Consider the following 16477-nt stretch of genomic DNA (forward strand, 5'->3'; position numbering starts at 1 on the left):
TGCTCCTAGATGCTGCCCCACCACCCTCTTCGCTCACTTGCAAGGCTTGGTAGTCACCTATTTTTGCACATCAATGATGGCAAAGCCCACACTTTCGGGTGGCGCCCATGGGGACATCAAAACTATCACTGGTGTAATGCTTGTCCGCACCCCCAGCTAACTGTGAAAGCAACAATACCACCAAACCTAGCACCCCGATGTGGTATCAGGAGTCCCTTTTTTACTGACCCCTGCTTTGTGATCCTGTGGGGTCAGTAGTGGATTAATTGGAGTCTGCTTCTGGTGCCTCTTAGAAGGTTCAGGCAGTACACCCAAGCACGGAGTTCAGTTAAACCCCTCCCAACTCCTGGTTGATGAGGGTTTTTTCTCCTTAGAAATTGGGGTGAGATCCTTGAGAGACTGGTTAATCACTTAAAGACATAACACCTCATTAGACTTGCTCTCCTTACGGTTTGATGGCCCGCTTACATCTAGGGAGGGCAGAGCTACTTTGAGAAATGGTCCAGTATTCAGGTTCTCTACCTTCCTCTGACTGAAACCACCCAAAAGGCCAGGCATCCTCCCTTTACCCCCACTCAGCCACTCCAAACACAGGTTCCTGACCCAGCAGCTTGTTTCCTGTACCTCTTCTTCACAGGAGTGTTAGTAATGGGGTCTCTAGTTTGTAGTGGTATACACCCTTGTCCAAATAGGGACCACAATCATAGTCCGGGTAAGTCACAACACAATCCAAATTATCCTGTGCCTACACTCTGGTAACTTGGCACTGAGCAAGCAGGCTTAACTTAGAACGCAATATGTAAAGTATTTGTGCAATAAATCATACAGTAACAGTGACCCTGATGTGCTGGCCTGCTGCTGTTCTTCTCTTCCTTAGTGCTTCAGTGATCTCCCAGGGGCCAGCATCAGATTTCTGAGGAAGCACTGTCCTTGGCGTGACAACCATAGCGCTTGGTAAGCGTGATATCATGGGCTGGAGCACCTTGTTGCTGCTTCCCTCAGGGGATTTGGAGCGCTTTGTTGGGAGCCATTTTTGAAGTGTGGGTAGCGCGTGCTGAGCGCTACCCTCTTGTGATATGACCTGCAGAGTGAGTGCAGTGACCATGTTAGGCCCGCACTGGTGAGGAGCAGTCAGGGAGAAAGAAGGAGTACGTCGCTGGGCAGCGTCGGCGACCAGCAAGCGCAGGCGAAGTGTGCTCCCTCTGGCCCCACCAGGGCATGCACAGACCACCACCTCTGACATCAGAGCACTGAGGGTGGCTAGGCTCTCCTCAGACGTTTTTGGGACACCGTAATCCTCTCGGCTTGGGTCAAAGATCACTCCATTGACTGGGGTAGGTGTGTGGCCGACCCCATATTGGCAGAGTGTCGAGCTCCATGTTAGCGGAGCCTGGAGACTCGCCTCAAAAGTACTGCATTTCCCCTAGTTGGGGGGGTCAAAAGCAGCCATTTCAGCCCTGTACTATTCTGTTCCCAGGGAGGCTAACATGGTCTCCCCGCCAAGGTGAGGAGTGTGTAGACTCCCCCTCCTCTCCGTATGACCAACCTTGGGGGAAGCTGCTACAGTTCCGTGGACAGGACTGGAGGGAATCCTTAACGGAGCACCCATCCCGGCTGAGCCCCCTGGTGTCCGTATTCTCCAGAGTAGTTGCATAGCTGAATCCGCGCCCTACGAAATTCACCACATTCCCAAATATGAGTGGGCAGAATGCCCAGTAACGAAGGCTAGGGGATGACTTACTGTGTCATATGGAATAGCAGCGCTGTGTCTCCTGGTGAGGCTGTAGGTGCCAATATGTATATAGTGATGTTTTTGCTGATTGCTGGATATTCTACATTTCACAATTTTATTTTGTGCCCTACAGTTTCCCTGAAGTGAGCATATTTACTGTAGTAGGTGTGTAGGTATTCCTGTACCCTAAGGTTGTGCTCATATTTACCACCTATCATATAATTGAGGTGCATCCATAGCCCGGAAAATGGACTTATGGCAGAGGATCGTCATCAGAATGAACGCAGTGGGAAACCATCCATGCACAATGGACAACATTAGGAAGAGTTGGAACAACCTAAAGGGGAAGGTACGGGCCATGGCATCACAGCACCAAATCGCTGCCATGAAGACTGCTGGTAGGCCCCTACCACCTCCCCCAGAATTATCATTGTGGGAGGAGAAGGTCTTGGCCATCCAACACCCAGAGGGGCTGATGGGAATACTAAGTGGACTGGACACTGGTAGGTCAACTACACTTCCTGGCCAACATGTACCCCTGCACAGCATGTACCTCCACCACCCTGTCACCCCCCACACCACCCTAACATGCACAAACTCACCATGGACCCAATACCCACCTTTGAATGCCACAGTTACCTACTAACACCGTTCCCTCACAGGCCCACCGAGTGCATGGATTCCCCACACTGCAGCAAGTACTACAACTTCCACAATGCTACACTCCCTACCCTTGCATGACTGCCAAATCCCCTTCACACCTCTCCACCTGCATGTAAAACTATGCCATCCCCTTCACCTACAAGAAATTGGAATGCATATCAGTACATGGCAATGACAGTAGCAAGACCAATACCAACTACTGATCAAAATAGGACCATTGCAACATTCAACTGTTACAAGCAGCAGTCAAGTAACTGTCAATGCCATTACTGCTCTTCAAATCCAGACAATGATGGCATACAATCATGTGTACTACTTGTACAATACCATCATGTAACACAATAAATCTCATTCCACAGGTCTCCCAAGTACTGCCACACAGCAGAGGATGCCAGTGACAGAAAGCCCAGCCCTGGAAGTAGGTCCAATAGAGAAGGAATCACCCGAATGTCTGGATAGGGATGATGTACATGGCCCATCAGGCATGAGTGGTCAGTCCACCACCACCAGCCTCTCCCTGCCCACAACTGAACCCCCCTCCCCTGTGGCATCCATTACACAGCAGAGCCCACCTTCCCAAACCTGTGTCCCAAGGTCACATCAAACATCAGTGTGCCCCAGAGTACATGGGCATGAGTCAACATTGCAATCTCAAGACAATGACGGTCCTGGTGTCAGTGTGAGGGGGGGCACACTGCAGCAGGGGCACAGGCACTGGGTGCAAGGGCCAATGGGAAGGCAAATCATAGGCCAAAGGCAGCAAGGGGACACGACTGGCCAGGAGGCAGTCACCAGAGTCCTGGGATCCTACCAGCAATCCCAGGACAAAATGGGCGGATACTCACCACCTTGCAGGAGATCCAAAAGCTGCAGGGGGAATACCACCAGGAGCCATGCAGCAGTGGCAGGTACTCAATGCCACCATGGTCTCCATGTTAGGGGAGTCCAAAGAACTCAACAGCATCCTGCGTACGTCTTCCACCCAACAGCAGGCTCCATTCAGTAGTCACACACCTCTGCCCTCTACATCAGCACCTTCTACTGGAATGGAGGCCCAGCAGGAGGACCCACAGGCCACAAGCACCCCTGCCCCTGCAGCTGACAAACCCCTCTGTAAAAGAGGTTGACCATCCAGGCATCCTGCAGGACATGAGAAAAAGACCAATCCCCCACCAGGAAGGGATCCCTCTCCTGAACTGTCACCCTTGTGTGCCACTGTTACACCAAGTTCCATCATCCCAAGGCTAATATATACAGGACCTGTGAAACATACAGCTGGACCACCCACTCTGATCAAACCATGTCCCCACTCCTCTGGACTGTGATGTGAAACACTCAATAAACACCAATTAGCAAAAGGTATGGTGCACGTGTCTTCATTGTTTTAAATGGCATTTCTGTTTACAAGCAGCAATTCACATATCTGGTCTACAAGAATGTCACAGTGACAGATGTAGTAGGAATCTCCAGCAGGTGTGTAAGTATGCCCATATTGTAGTAACAACCAGTGGCAAGGGTGCCAACAGGCATAACAGTAATCAGCTTGCAAACAGACGTGACCTGAAGAGGGAAAATAACATGGAATAAGGCTTAATGTTGTAAGGCATGTAGTCCATATCCATACATCCACAGTTGTAGAACAAAAACACAGAATGATTGCCACAGCAGCTATGATACCACATATGTAAGGGCCTGCATTGTCACTCACACATGTGTAGTAATGTAAAGATTTCTCATCGGTGACATCCTCTACCGAGCACCTCCTTGCATAGTCAGGAACAGGTAGTTGCCACACAGCTGCTGACAATGCAGCATGATTGGCCTACATAACAGAACAAGACTGGTAAGTGTCCCTTACATTTACCAGTCAGACTGAGGATCAAAAAACTTTGGTACAACCATAAAGATGTTTCGTCATGGCACCAGCATTTCACAAGTCATTGACAGCAATGCATTTCCACTACCCCTAATGCTAAGTCAGCTACCTTTCCAGGTCGAACACCAAGATGGAAGGCAGTAGTCTCTTCACACAGTCTCCACACACACCTTGGTGCATGCAAAATCTGAGTACAGACTAGCTTTTCCAATACATAGTCCAAGTGCACATAATATCCAAATCACGAATACCTGGTAATCATCGAAAGTAGTGATGAATCAGGTCAGTCCTGTTATCATGTGCCTCATCCTCGTCAGCCCCCTCCTCAGTATCAGAGTCACCGGCCTCAACCACTGCTCCAGCATCAATGTCCCCCTCCTCCAACAGTGGGATGTGCCTTCTGAGGGCCAGATTATGGAGCATGCAGCATGCAACAAAGATCTTGCAGACTTTCCCTGGTTGGTCTTGTATGGCTCCACCAGACACATGGAGGCAACGAAATCTAGCTTTCAAGAGGCCGAAAGTCTTCTCAATCACTGGCCTCTTCCGGCCATGTGCATCATTGTACCTGTTCTCCTCTCCTGTAGTTGGTTATCTAACAGGTGTCAGGAGCCAGGGCAGGTTGGGGTATCCGGAGTCATCTGTGTGGAAAAGGAGATATGACGATATGTAACAATGCTAGGCATAGTCCAGACTGTGTAGGGAGGGATATCAAAGTCTGACATAGACAGCAGTACACATACCTATTAGCCAGGCTCCTTTTCCCTGAAGCTGTAACATAAATGCAGGGACACAGCTGTTCCTCAGGACGTAGGAATCATGTACCGAACCAGGGAATTTCACTGTTACATATGTTATGTACTTGTCTGCAAGACACACCACTTGTACACTGAGCCGAATATGTACTCTTCCGGTTTCTGTAGACCTGTTCATTGGCCCTCAGAGGTACCAAGGTGATGTGAGTCTTATCAATGGCCCCTATTACATGTGGGACATTTAAAATATTGTAAAAGCCTGCATTAACAATGTTTAATTCAGCATGTTGTGGGAACCTTATGTACCTGTTCACATGCTTGAGTAGGGCATCCAGCATACTGTAACACCTTACTGAACTTGGGCTGTGACATCCCTGCAGCCAGTCCCACAGTCACCTGAAACGAGCCTCTTGCCAGAAAATGCAGGACTTGTGATGCCACGCTCTACCGCGGCATCCCTGCTTCGAGCCGCGGTCGGGCCGCTGCTCCGAATAGCGGAGCACAAGCATCGCCGCAGCCCGCATTTTTGTGTGTCTTCTCTCGCGGCCTGGCCCAAACAGCACATTTCATGCTCCCGGTCGCGCCGCTTGCCCAGTTGGCCTCCCTGACATTTTTACTTCATTACCTGGGGGGAATCCTCTTCTTTCTTCCTTTTTTCTTCTTCTTTTTTTCACTTTACTTCTCTTCTTCTTCTGGTGTCCATGTGCTCTTCTTCTTGGTTTACCTTTTCCCAGCATGCCTTTTTTTTCTTTTACCTTTTATACTACTACTTTTTTCCCTATTCTTTGCTATGCGGCTTTCCCAATCCAAGATGGTGTCGCTCTCTTTCATCCTGTTTGTCACTTCCTGTCTCCTGGTATATAAGCCTTTCAGTTCTCACTTTCTTTGCGTTGCAAACACTTCCGCTTGGTGGTGATCCTCGCTCCTGTTCCTTTGTGTTCTTTTTCTCTAGTTCCTGTTGCTCTTGATAGAGATTATTCCATTTGTTTTCTTTTTTCATTATTTGTTTTTCCTCTTTTTCAGCAGTTCCTGTGTAGAGGTTTTTCCCACATTTTGTTTTTTTTTCCTCTGGGACTCCTTCTGGAGGGTATGGTCTGCTTAGGCGTTTGCAGTCAAGCAGCATCGTGGCTTCTAGAAAGGGCCGCTTTATCTCGGTCAATACAGAACCAGCAGAAGACCGGGTGCTCCTTCAATTTCTTCAGCCAACGGTGGGAAGCGACATGCAGACCGTGACAGAACTGCCAACACCTGGACTGTTGGAGGGATGGAATGGGGATTTCTGAAAGCCGGCAGGAGGTCTGGTTCTAACTGGGTGACCAATTCCCTGATGGATACACAGTTCAGTTGATAGGTCATGATGATGTGGCGCTCTTTCATGGTTTCAAGATGTACTAGTGGCCGGTAAACTGACGCATTCCTCATCTCTCCATTTTGGCGGTATCTAGGCAGGGAGACAAACAACAATCTGGGCACATTTCACAATGTTGTGACCCATGTATGACACATGACAATCAGGAAGTATTGGTCATGTAAATTGGCTGTCATGTTGTAGAAAGACACATTACTGCACCCTCCATTCCTACCCAGACAATGCCTCATAATGCCATACCTGTGACAAGGGACTTGTACAGGACATGTAGTGATGTACAAACAAAGATTTTTCATGTGTTCCACTATACGGATTATCAATACAAACATATGGAGTGACAAGTGTGGTGATGTCACCTCACACCCACTACATATGTGATTGTTGACAAAATGTAACCTACATTAAGCATTTTGTGACAATATGCAGGTAAAGATGCAGTGTGAACCCAGAACAGTCATGTAAATTTCTAAAATGGCATCCTCCTGTCCTGCATGCAGAGGACAGATGAACGTGACCTCATTCTGCCGGAGGCAGTCGTCATGGCGAAAGGCGGTCGGAAACGCTGTGCAACTCCTCATTGGTTAACATTGACGTCTATGGGAAACTGGGACCAATGACGATCACTGTTGGCGCTGACGGTCATGACCGCTGCGGTCGTGACCGTCATTTTGTATGGGCAAGCTCACTTAACTCCAGGCATTCGGGCAAGGAAGACCTCCACTTTGTGTGCTGCTGTGTCCAGAATCTTGGAGCCACAATGGCACGCACTGAAGGGGATAGAGCCCCAGCCTTCACAGCTGAGGAGCTCGAAAAACTGGTGGAAGGGGTTCTATCCCTGTATGGGCGGTTGTATGGGGCTCCAGAGCAACAGGTCAGTACAACGTCCTTTGTCTCACATTTCGGGTGATGCTTGACGCGAATAACTGATGTGGGGTATTGCATGTACATGATGTGTGCGGTGTTTGGTGTATTGGCAATGTGCATGGGCCGTGTATGTTGTGTCTCACCAAAGGTTGCAGCTGTATAGGTATCATTTACATTATGTCCTCCATTTTCTCAATGTTTCCCATGCAGGTTAGCGCCCACCAGAAAAAAGGGTTGTGGAGCGCCTTTGCCAAGTTAGTGCGGATCATGGGGTCAATAGCGAGCGGAGCACTCACTGCAGGAAGCGGTGGGAGGACCTGAGACGGTGGGCCCTGGAAGACCACAGAGGCCCAGCTGGGGACGGCCTCCTAACGTGGAAGGGGTGCCTGTCCGACCCTGACCCCCATAATGACCCACATACTGGCGCTGGCCTACCCAGGGTTGGATGGGCGCTTGAGGGCAGCACAGCAGCCACAAGGGGGTTAAGTGTATGACTGACATATAGTTGGGTATGTTCATGGATTAAATTGTTAGATTAATCAATTAGTCAGTGGACAGGCATGTAGGAGTTTTCAATCAGGTGTCTAGGCTGCAGGGATGAGGTAATAGGTGATAAGTTTGGATGTGACTTGCAAGACTCTATAGTTCATGACTGCAATATGGGCTCTTGTTTTCCCGACAGGGGGCAAATGTGTGTAGTTTGTATGTGAAACGGATGTATAGGTATTTACCATTTCCTCCCTTTCTTTCGCTCCCACCTTCCTTCTCTGTCCACCTCTATCTATGTGTGCATTATCATCATCTGGTGAAGGAGAAAGGCGACCGGTGAGTGGGGATGCTTCAGCCCACGGGACCCAGGAGGCTGGCACCAGCAAAGCCGAGGGGACCAGTGGGACGGCGGACGAGAGGAGCACCACGGGGGAGGCTGGAGCTACCACGACATCTCATTCAGATCCCTCCCCTGATGGTGGCTCCCTGGCGGTGTCGGACCCAACTGGGACCATCCCAGCACCATCCTTCTCTGCCACCCCCTTACCAGCACCGCCCTCCCTGTAGCTCCCCACTCAGTTGCCTGTGCCCGCTCACCCAGGAGGGTGGGCGTCTCCTTCGCCGCAGGCACCTCTGCCCTTGCCCCAGTAAGCCCTGCTGCTCTCAAAGAGGAGGCTATTAACCTCCTGAGGTCCATCTCTGGGGGGTAGACAACCGTCATAAATGCCATCCAGGGACTGGCATCTCAGATGCAGCAGACAAATGCCTACCTGTAAGGCATTCACAGTGCCTTTTCTGGCCTACAGAGATCGTTTCAGGCTCTGGCCTCCTTGTTATTGGCAGCCAGTGCCCCTTCATCTTCTGTCCCCCCTCCACTACCTGTTCCCAATCCACAACCCCTCACCCATCCAGGGCACACCTACAGACCAGCATACACCCACTACAATAGACAAGGTGTGCAAAGACAAACACAAGCACCACAAACAAGCCCACAGGCATACGTACACACAACACACATCTACATACACAACAACAGACACTTCCCACATGGCCTCCCTTACAGTCACATCACCTCTCACACCTGCCAGCACCTCATCATCACACACTGGTCCTGCCAGCATTCTTGTCAGGCCCTCAATCACCACAACAGTAGACTCACAGGCATCCACCCCACACACCATATCCACATTCACCACGACCACCTTCTCTACCACCTGCAGGACATTCACCTCACTTGCACACACCACCCCAACACTCACTCACACATCTTCCATTCCCTCTCCCTGCATCTCTACCCCCCTCTTCCCAAGACAGAGACACACACCCACTCACCCACCCAACATACACCCACCACACACATGCACACATTGCGCACACCAGCATCCACGTACAGCACACCAACACATCACACAAGCACTCCCTCTACCTCCACTCCCATCCCTCATTCATGTGACCGCCCCTGTGAACCTAAAAAAGTCTTCCTTGTTACCCTTGACCTCTTCTCTACTCCTGTCCTACCCCGTGTTGCCCATAAACATCATGTCACCCTGCCCCTTCCAGGCCCTTCCACCTCCAACTCCTCTAGTGCCCCCTCTGGTGTTTCCCCTGCTCCTCCACCCAGCAAAAACTCTACCCCTCTCAGAGCCAAAGTCCCCCATCCCAAGCCCAAAGGGAGAAACCCCCCTTTCAAATCCAAGCCCCCCCAACACCCCCAAACCCCTAAGTTGCCTGCCTGTCCAATTGATGCCCCTATGACATGGAGGCCTATCTGCAGTCAGGACTCAAGTTGGAACCATGACATGTGGACTTCTTGTTATGTGCAGTTCCGCACGTTGGACTTGCCATTTGGAACTCTCTCTATATAGTTATTTTTAATGTTCTGTATTTTATTACATCTGCCCACATTGCTGTGGTTGGCAAGATGAGATGCTTGTCCTGCTTTCCTTCTACATGGTGGTGTGACATCTGTGTGCAACGGTGTGTGAGGTTTGTGTATGGGTTGTGTCTGTGTTGTTGAATGCGCTGGGTAATTGTGCCATGTGCATGAGTATGGGGTGTTGTGTGCATCTGTGTGTATGGTGTTGCATCTGTGGATTTCTTTGTATGTCAGTTGTACGTGACGTGGCACCTGTGTCATTGTTTGGATGTGTGATCACTGATATTGATGGTTTGTCATTGCTACATACAGCTTTTTGTGTGTGTGAATGTGTCGTGTTTCACAACGTGCCTATCTATGACTGCGTTGAAGTGTTTGTGGTCTAGTCATTGTGTGATTATGGGGTGTTAAGTATGGATGTGTATGACTGTGTTGGAGTTCTTTGTGTGCATTGTGCTGTGTGTTTGGCACATATCTGCTTGGCTTTGTGTGTGTATTGGGTACTTGGCTTTTTCGTATTTTGTGTGTGCACTGTGTGTGTAGATGTGTGTGCTGGTACGGTATGTTTGTATGCATGTGTGTGTGGCTTCGCTGTCCGTGCCAGGAGTGTGTGTTATGTGTGGGTGTGTAGCACTGCCCTTTCCTCCACTATGTGGTAGGTGTACTTACGGTTGTGGTCTTCGTCGTTGGCCTTGAAGGTGTATGGCGTGATACAACGTTGGGAGGACTTGCAGTTCGTTTGACATGGCGGCCGCGGATGCGTCTGTGTACCTAGGGGTGAGTGTCTCCTTTTGAACTTTTTGTTTCTGCCAAGATTTTTGTTGCAGTCGGCCCGCCTCGGATATCTTAGCGGTCTGGTGACTAATAATATGGTGGGCGGGACATTGGTTCCCGCCAGCCTGAAGATGGCTACTGCCGCCGGCTGTTGCTCGTTGGCGGTGGCAGTACTGGCGGTAAGTTGGCTGTGTTGCATTGGGTTCACTGCCTTAGTTGTTAGATGGCGGTCTGCACCGCCGCCCTGGTGACGGTCCGGTTACCCCTGAACCCGGAATGACCACCTAAGTGCCTTGAATCTGAAGATGAACCATGTGTGCACCCTAACCTGACAGGAGGGCATCCATTACTATTGTCTTCGATGGTATGTCTTGATGGAATCTCATTTCACAAAGCAGGTTCACTGGAAAGCACCATCAACTGAGAGACTGTGCTGTGTGCAGGGTTAGAGTTTATGTTTCTTCCCATGTGCCTCAAAACAGCCCCAATGATCCTGTAGACATTGTTCCAGAGGTCTCATATTCAGCCGCTTATTTGTTACTAGGAGATGCAAGGATGCCTTTAAACCTAGAAGAGACGGTATTTGCTGTGCTGTTGCATGGATTGTTTTCTTCAGATTGTGATATTTCCCAAGGATAGATACTTGTCACTTTTTTGAAGGAAACAGTTTTGTGTTTGCAATGTTCAAAACTGATCCCAAGAGATTGTATTGGAATGAAAGCTGATTTTCCAAATACTCTCAGACCTAATGAATGCAACTTTAATACATTCTGGAAGATTTAGTAAGAAAAAAAGCCTTCAAAAGGCCTAGCTCCAAGATCCTTTCAGCAGGAGCAAGAAAAAACATGAGGTAAGTGACACCTACAAGGTATGATGGGAGGTTGGATGTTTTATGGCCCTAAAAGGCACAGTGTCCATTCTCACTCTAGCACAGCTGCAGCCTATGGAGATATGTTGCTCTGTCCTTCCTTTTCATTCACTTTTGGAGAAAATACAAAAGGTGTGCGAAGGATGTTTCAAAGTTTCTTGCTTTCTAGAGACATTTCATAACTTGCTACAGTTATCCAGTTTTTAATGCTAACTACCTCAAAGTCCTACTTCCTCAACCCAGTCATTAAAATTAGGAAAGTCACTAATCACAGGACAGGAAACAAAACAAGAATACGTTCAGTAATCCAATCCACCTTGGGCTAGGGGCTACAGTAGCACAGCATTCCCCCAGCACTTCCTGCCTTGTGGACAAAGACCAGGACTGCTCAAGTGCTAGTTGAGCTCAAACCTCCAATGTGTATTAAAATATCTTTCCCTGCTGGGCTTGTGGAGAACTCTTGTACCGTAGAGAGAGCACCATGCTGTGATGAGTATTCGGATTTGATCCCCTAGCTGCATTTAAAGTAAGACTTTTGTTTTCTATCAAATGCATCCATATCGCAAAGACACAATTAACAATTCTGCGAGGTTGAGCTTCATTTTTATTAGGGCAGTACAACACAATTTGTCATATTATAGTTGAAGTTCTTTTTAAAGGATACCTTGTTGCAGAGATGATCGGTTTGCAGGTTTAAAGGCCAAGTCTTGAGAAGAAGGCGCTGGCTTTTTATTTGATTAAGGTAATACAGGCCTCTAGATCTTCTACTCTTAAATTGTACTCTAAATATTAAGGCACTTTTGATTCTTGGTGTACCGCGCTCAATCTTTCTTTGGTGTCTTCCTCTATTTCAGATATCTACGTTTTTTTCCTAGATGGATTTAATGAAAATCTAGCCCTTTCTACACTCAAAGTGCAATGGAAGCAGAAATGTTGCTATAGACAATGTTTTAGACCTCCATATCTTGTCCTGTCTCTCATCTTCAGTTCCACTTTGGGATCTCCCCTTGGTGTTAAAATTTTGATGGCTTGCTCCCTTTCAACTTTAGGATACTGTACACTTAAAATGTCTCACTCTTAAGATTATATTTTGGTATCAGTACTTCTGCTCGATCATTGCATAAGCTGTGTGCCTTATTGTGTTGTCCTCTTTTCCTGAGGATTTTGGATGACTCTGTTGTTTTGAGGTTTGGTGCTTGCCATTTCACCCAAAGTTAACTCAAGATTTCATATTGCTCAGGAACTTATTCTTCATGTTTCTATTCTTCTCCTTCTTCTGAACATCAATCAATGTTGTTTGTTTGTTGGACATTAAGGCCCTCATTCCGACTTCGGCGGTCTTTTACAAAGACCGCCGAAGCCGCAGGTGCCAACATACTGCCAGTGCTATGTTTGGCTCCCTATTATGACTTTTCCGCTTGATCAGCGGATGGAAACAGCGTTTCCGCCCGCTGGCCCAGCGGAACACTCACCACAACATTGAAGCCACCTCATAATTCAGGCAGTGGAATGCGTGATGGGGCTGTGCATGGGGGCATGCAGTGCCCATGCCAAGTGCAGCCTGGCGCTATCGGCGGTATTACTGTCGCAGCACTGCCACGGTCATAATGACCTCCTAAGTGTGCTATGTTTGTTTATCTCACAGAGCCAAGAAATTCAGAAAGGGAGACTCTTTGTTAGGCTTAGCCTTTCTGTAAGAAGACTTCGAAGATAACTCTGAGTCAGTGGATAAAGGAAACAATGTTTCTTTCTGAAACCCCACCCTCCCAAACTAAGGCCCTCATTACAACCCTGGCGGTAAATCCCACCAACATACCGCTGAGGCCGTGGAATTCCGCTCAGGTATTACGACCCACAGCTCGGAATCCGCCACAATACAGACACCCACACAAGTCCGCCACACTAAAGGTCAGTGATAAACTGGCGATAACAAAACCCACACCGTCACGCCAACAAGAATACGCCCACACTATCACGACCCACGAATCAATGCGGCGGTCTTTCAACTGCGGTAAACCATTGGCGGTACACACCGCCGCGCTCAAAATACACACATTTACAAAACACAACCACATTGGACAATTCAGAATACACACCTACACACACCACACCCACACACTCACACCACTATAAAACACCCACCCACATTACCCACAAACCCTTACTACCAGAAATTTGAAAGCAGGCCAGAGAGAGACACTACCTAAAACAAACACCAGCATCCACAGACACACAACACCATCACTTACACAACATCCACTCACCTCAAACAACACACACCAACACATCCCCTCACACATCACAACAGACACCACCTCACACATCACCCACACCACATCACGGCACCTCAAAGACACCCTAGGTTCTCTGAGGAGGAGCTCAGGGTCATGGTGGAGGAAATCGTCCGGGTAGAGCCACAGCTATTCGGATCACAGGTGCAGCAGACATCCATTGCAAGGAAGATGGAGCTATGGTGGAGAATTGTCGACAGGGTAAACGCAGTGGGACAGCATCCAAGAACACGGGATGACATCAGGAAGAGGTGGAACGACCTATGGGGGAAGGTGCGTTCCGTGGTCTCCAGACACCAGATTGCTGTACAGAGGACTGGCGGTGGACCCCCACCTCCTCCCCCACAACTAACAACATGGGTGAAGCAGGTCTTGGCAATACTGCATCCTGAGGGCCTCACAGGAGTAGCAGGAGGACTGGACTCTGGTAATGCCATCACATACTCCCACCCTTACCCTCACTCCCATCACCCCAACAACCCACAGATACCCCACCAACACAACCCACACATCCCAGAACCAAGCCCTGAATGTAACACCAATACATGGACACCCATCACCCAAGCATGTCTAGTACAGAGACTCACTCATGCCCCAAAATCACCAATCACACAAGGACCAAGCCAATAATGCAAGCATAGGAGTAGAGGGTCACTCACCCATTGCACACGATGGCACACACACATACAATAACTATGTATTTACACCCAAACAGGACCCCTACCCAACGTCACCGGACATGTGGTGCCAGACATATCCAGTCCCCCCACAGAAGAGGCCCACAGTGATAACAGCAGCTCTGCACGCCTGGATCAAGATGACCAGCCCGGCCCATCTGGGACCTCGGGACAGTTGGTTCCCCTGCCACTGTCACAAGCCACCACAGAGCCTCCGCCCTCAGGAAACCCCAGCGGGCCCATCCCTCTGTCCCCAGGACACGTCAATCAGCAGTGTGTCCACCACTACAGGGAACCCAGGCAAACCCACTAACACAAGACAATCAGGGACCTGAGGGCAGTGGCAGTGGGAACACGGTTCAGGGGACAGAGGCACAGGATAACGGGGAAACTGGGAGGACTGCTGTGCGACAGGGGGGGACAGGCCCAGGGAACCGACACTCCACGAGGCACTCTCCAACATCATGGGAGCTTACCATCATTCCCAGGTGACCATGGCAACGATACTGGCCGAGTTTCAGGAGACCCAGCGGCTGCAGGAGGAACACTACCTTGGGATCAGGGAGGACTTGAAGTCCATTAACACCACCATGGTCACCATTGCAGGGGTGCTGGCAGACCTTCTCAGCACCAGGAGGGACACAGTGGCACAACAAGGGGCCCCTGACACTAGTCTGGACGATGAACAGCCCTCCACCTCTGCCGGCGCTAGTGGACAGGAGGCACCACCACAGGAACAACGGGACACCAGCACCCCACCCCCTGCAGATGGAGAACCACCCCGCAAACGGTCCCTGAGATCCGGGAACAAGACAGAGAACATTGCCAAGACCCCGCCAGGAAATGAGACCCCCCTGAAGGTCACCCTTCTGTCCCACTATGTCACCCTGTCCATCCTTAAACTGCCATTGCTCCACTTCCTATGCCCCTTTGGACAATGCACCTGTGAAACAAATAGGCTGGACTCTGCCATGGACATACCTCCACCATCACTCCAGCCCATTTTACAACCCCCTCCACTTATTTGCACAGGAATAAACACACTTCAATCACAAAGTGGGGTCAGTCTATGCTTTCACAAATGTGTAATTGCAATAACTATGGAATATACCAATGTCAAATTACTTGTTCACATACCAATGTAACACAGCTGTAGGCCAGGAGTAAACAGAGCAGAGGGCACAAAGTGGGACCCAGATCTGTGAAATGGAAAGTCAATGTGACAAGTCAGGGTCCATACACTGAGTGAAAATGACAGACTTATGCTAGCTCAAACAATAGTATGAGATGTGGGAAGCAGTGACATCTTCTTACCTGTGTCTCACTGGAAGTATTGCATGATGACGTTGTTTCGGTTGTCGATATCCTTTTCTTCTCCCTCCTCTTCTTCACTGTCCACAGGCTCCACAGCTGCCACAAGACCACCATCTGGCCCATCCTCCTGCAGAAAAGGCACCTGCCGTCGCAAAGCCAGGTTGTGCAGCATACAGCAGGCCACGATTATCTGGCACACCTTCTTCGGTGAGTAGTATAAGGAGCCACCTGTCAGATGGAGGCACCGGAATCTGGCCTTCAGGAGGCCGAAGGTGCATTCGATCGCCCTCCTAGTTCGCCCATGTGCCTCATTGTAGCATTCCTCTGCCCTTGTCCTGGGATTCCTCACTGGGGTCAGTAGCCATGACAGGTTGGGGTAACCAGAGTCACCTGCAAATGTCGAGGGACAACTGTTAGACACACACTAACCCTTAGGGACAGCCCCATATCCAGACACCTATGTCAACTGTATTGGGACCTTGCCCTCACCTATTAGCCACACACGGTGCCTCTGGAGTTGCCCCATCACATAAGGGATGCTGCTATTTCTCAAAATGTAAGTGTCATGCACAGAGCCAGGATACTTGGCATTGACATGGGAGATGTACTGGTCTGCCAAACACACCATCTGCACATTCATCGAGTTTCTGTTCATTCCTGCAGGGGGTACAAATGCCACATGTGTCCCATCAATGGCACCAATGATGTTGGGGATATGTCCCAGGGCATAGAAATCACCTTTCACTGTGGGCAAATCTTCTACATGAGGGAACACGATGTAGCTGCACATGTGTTTCAGCAGGGCAGACAACACTCTGGACAACACGTTAGAGAACATTGGCTGGGACATCCCTGATGCCATGGCCACCGTTGTTTGAAAAGACCCACTGGCCAGGAAATGGAGTACAGACAGGACCTACACTAGAGGG

This window comes from Pleurodeles waltl, chromosome 1_2, assembly GCF_031143425.1.
Source record: "Pleurodeles waltl isolate 20211129_DDA chromosome 1_2, aPleWal1.hap1.20221129, whole genome shotgun sequence".
Taxonomy (NCBI): Eukaryota; Metazoa; Chordata; class Amphibia; order Caudata; family Salamandridae; genus Pleurodeles; species Pleurodeles waltl.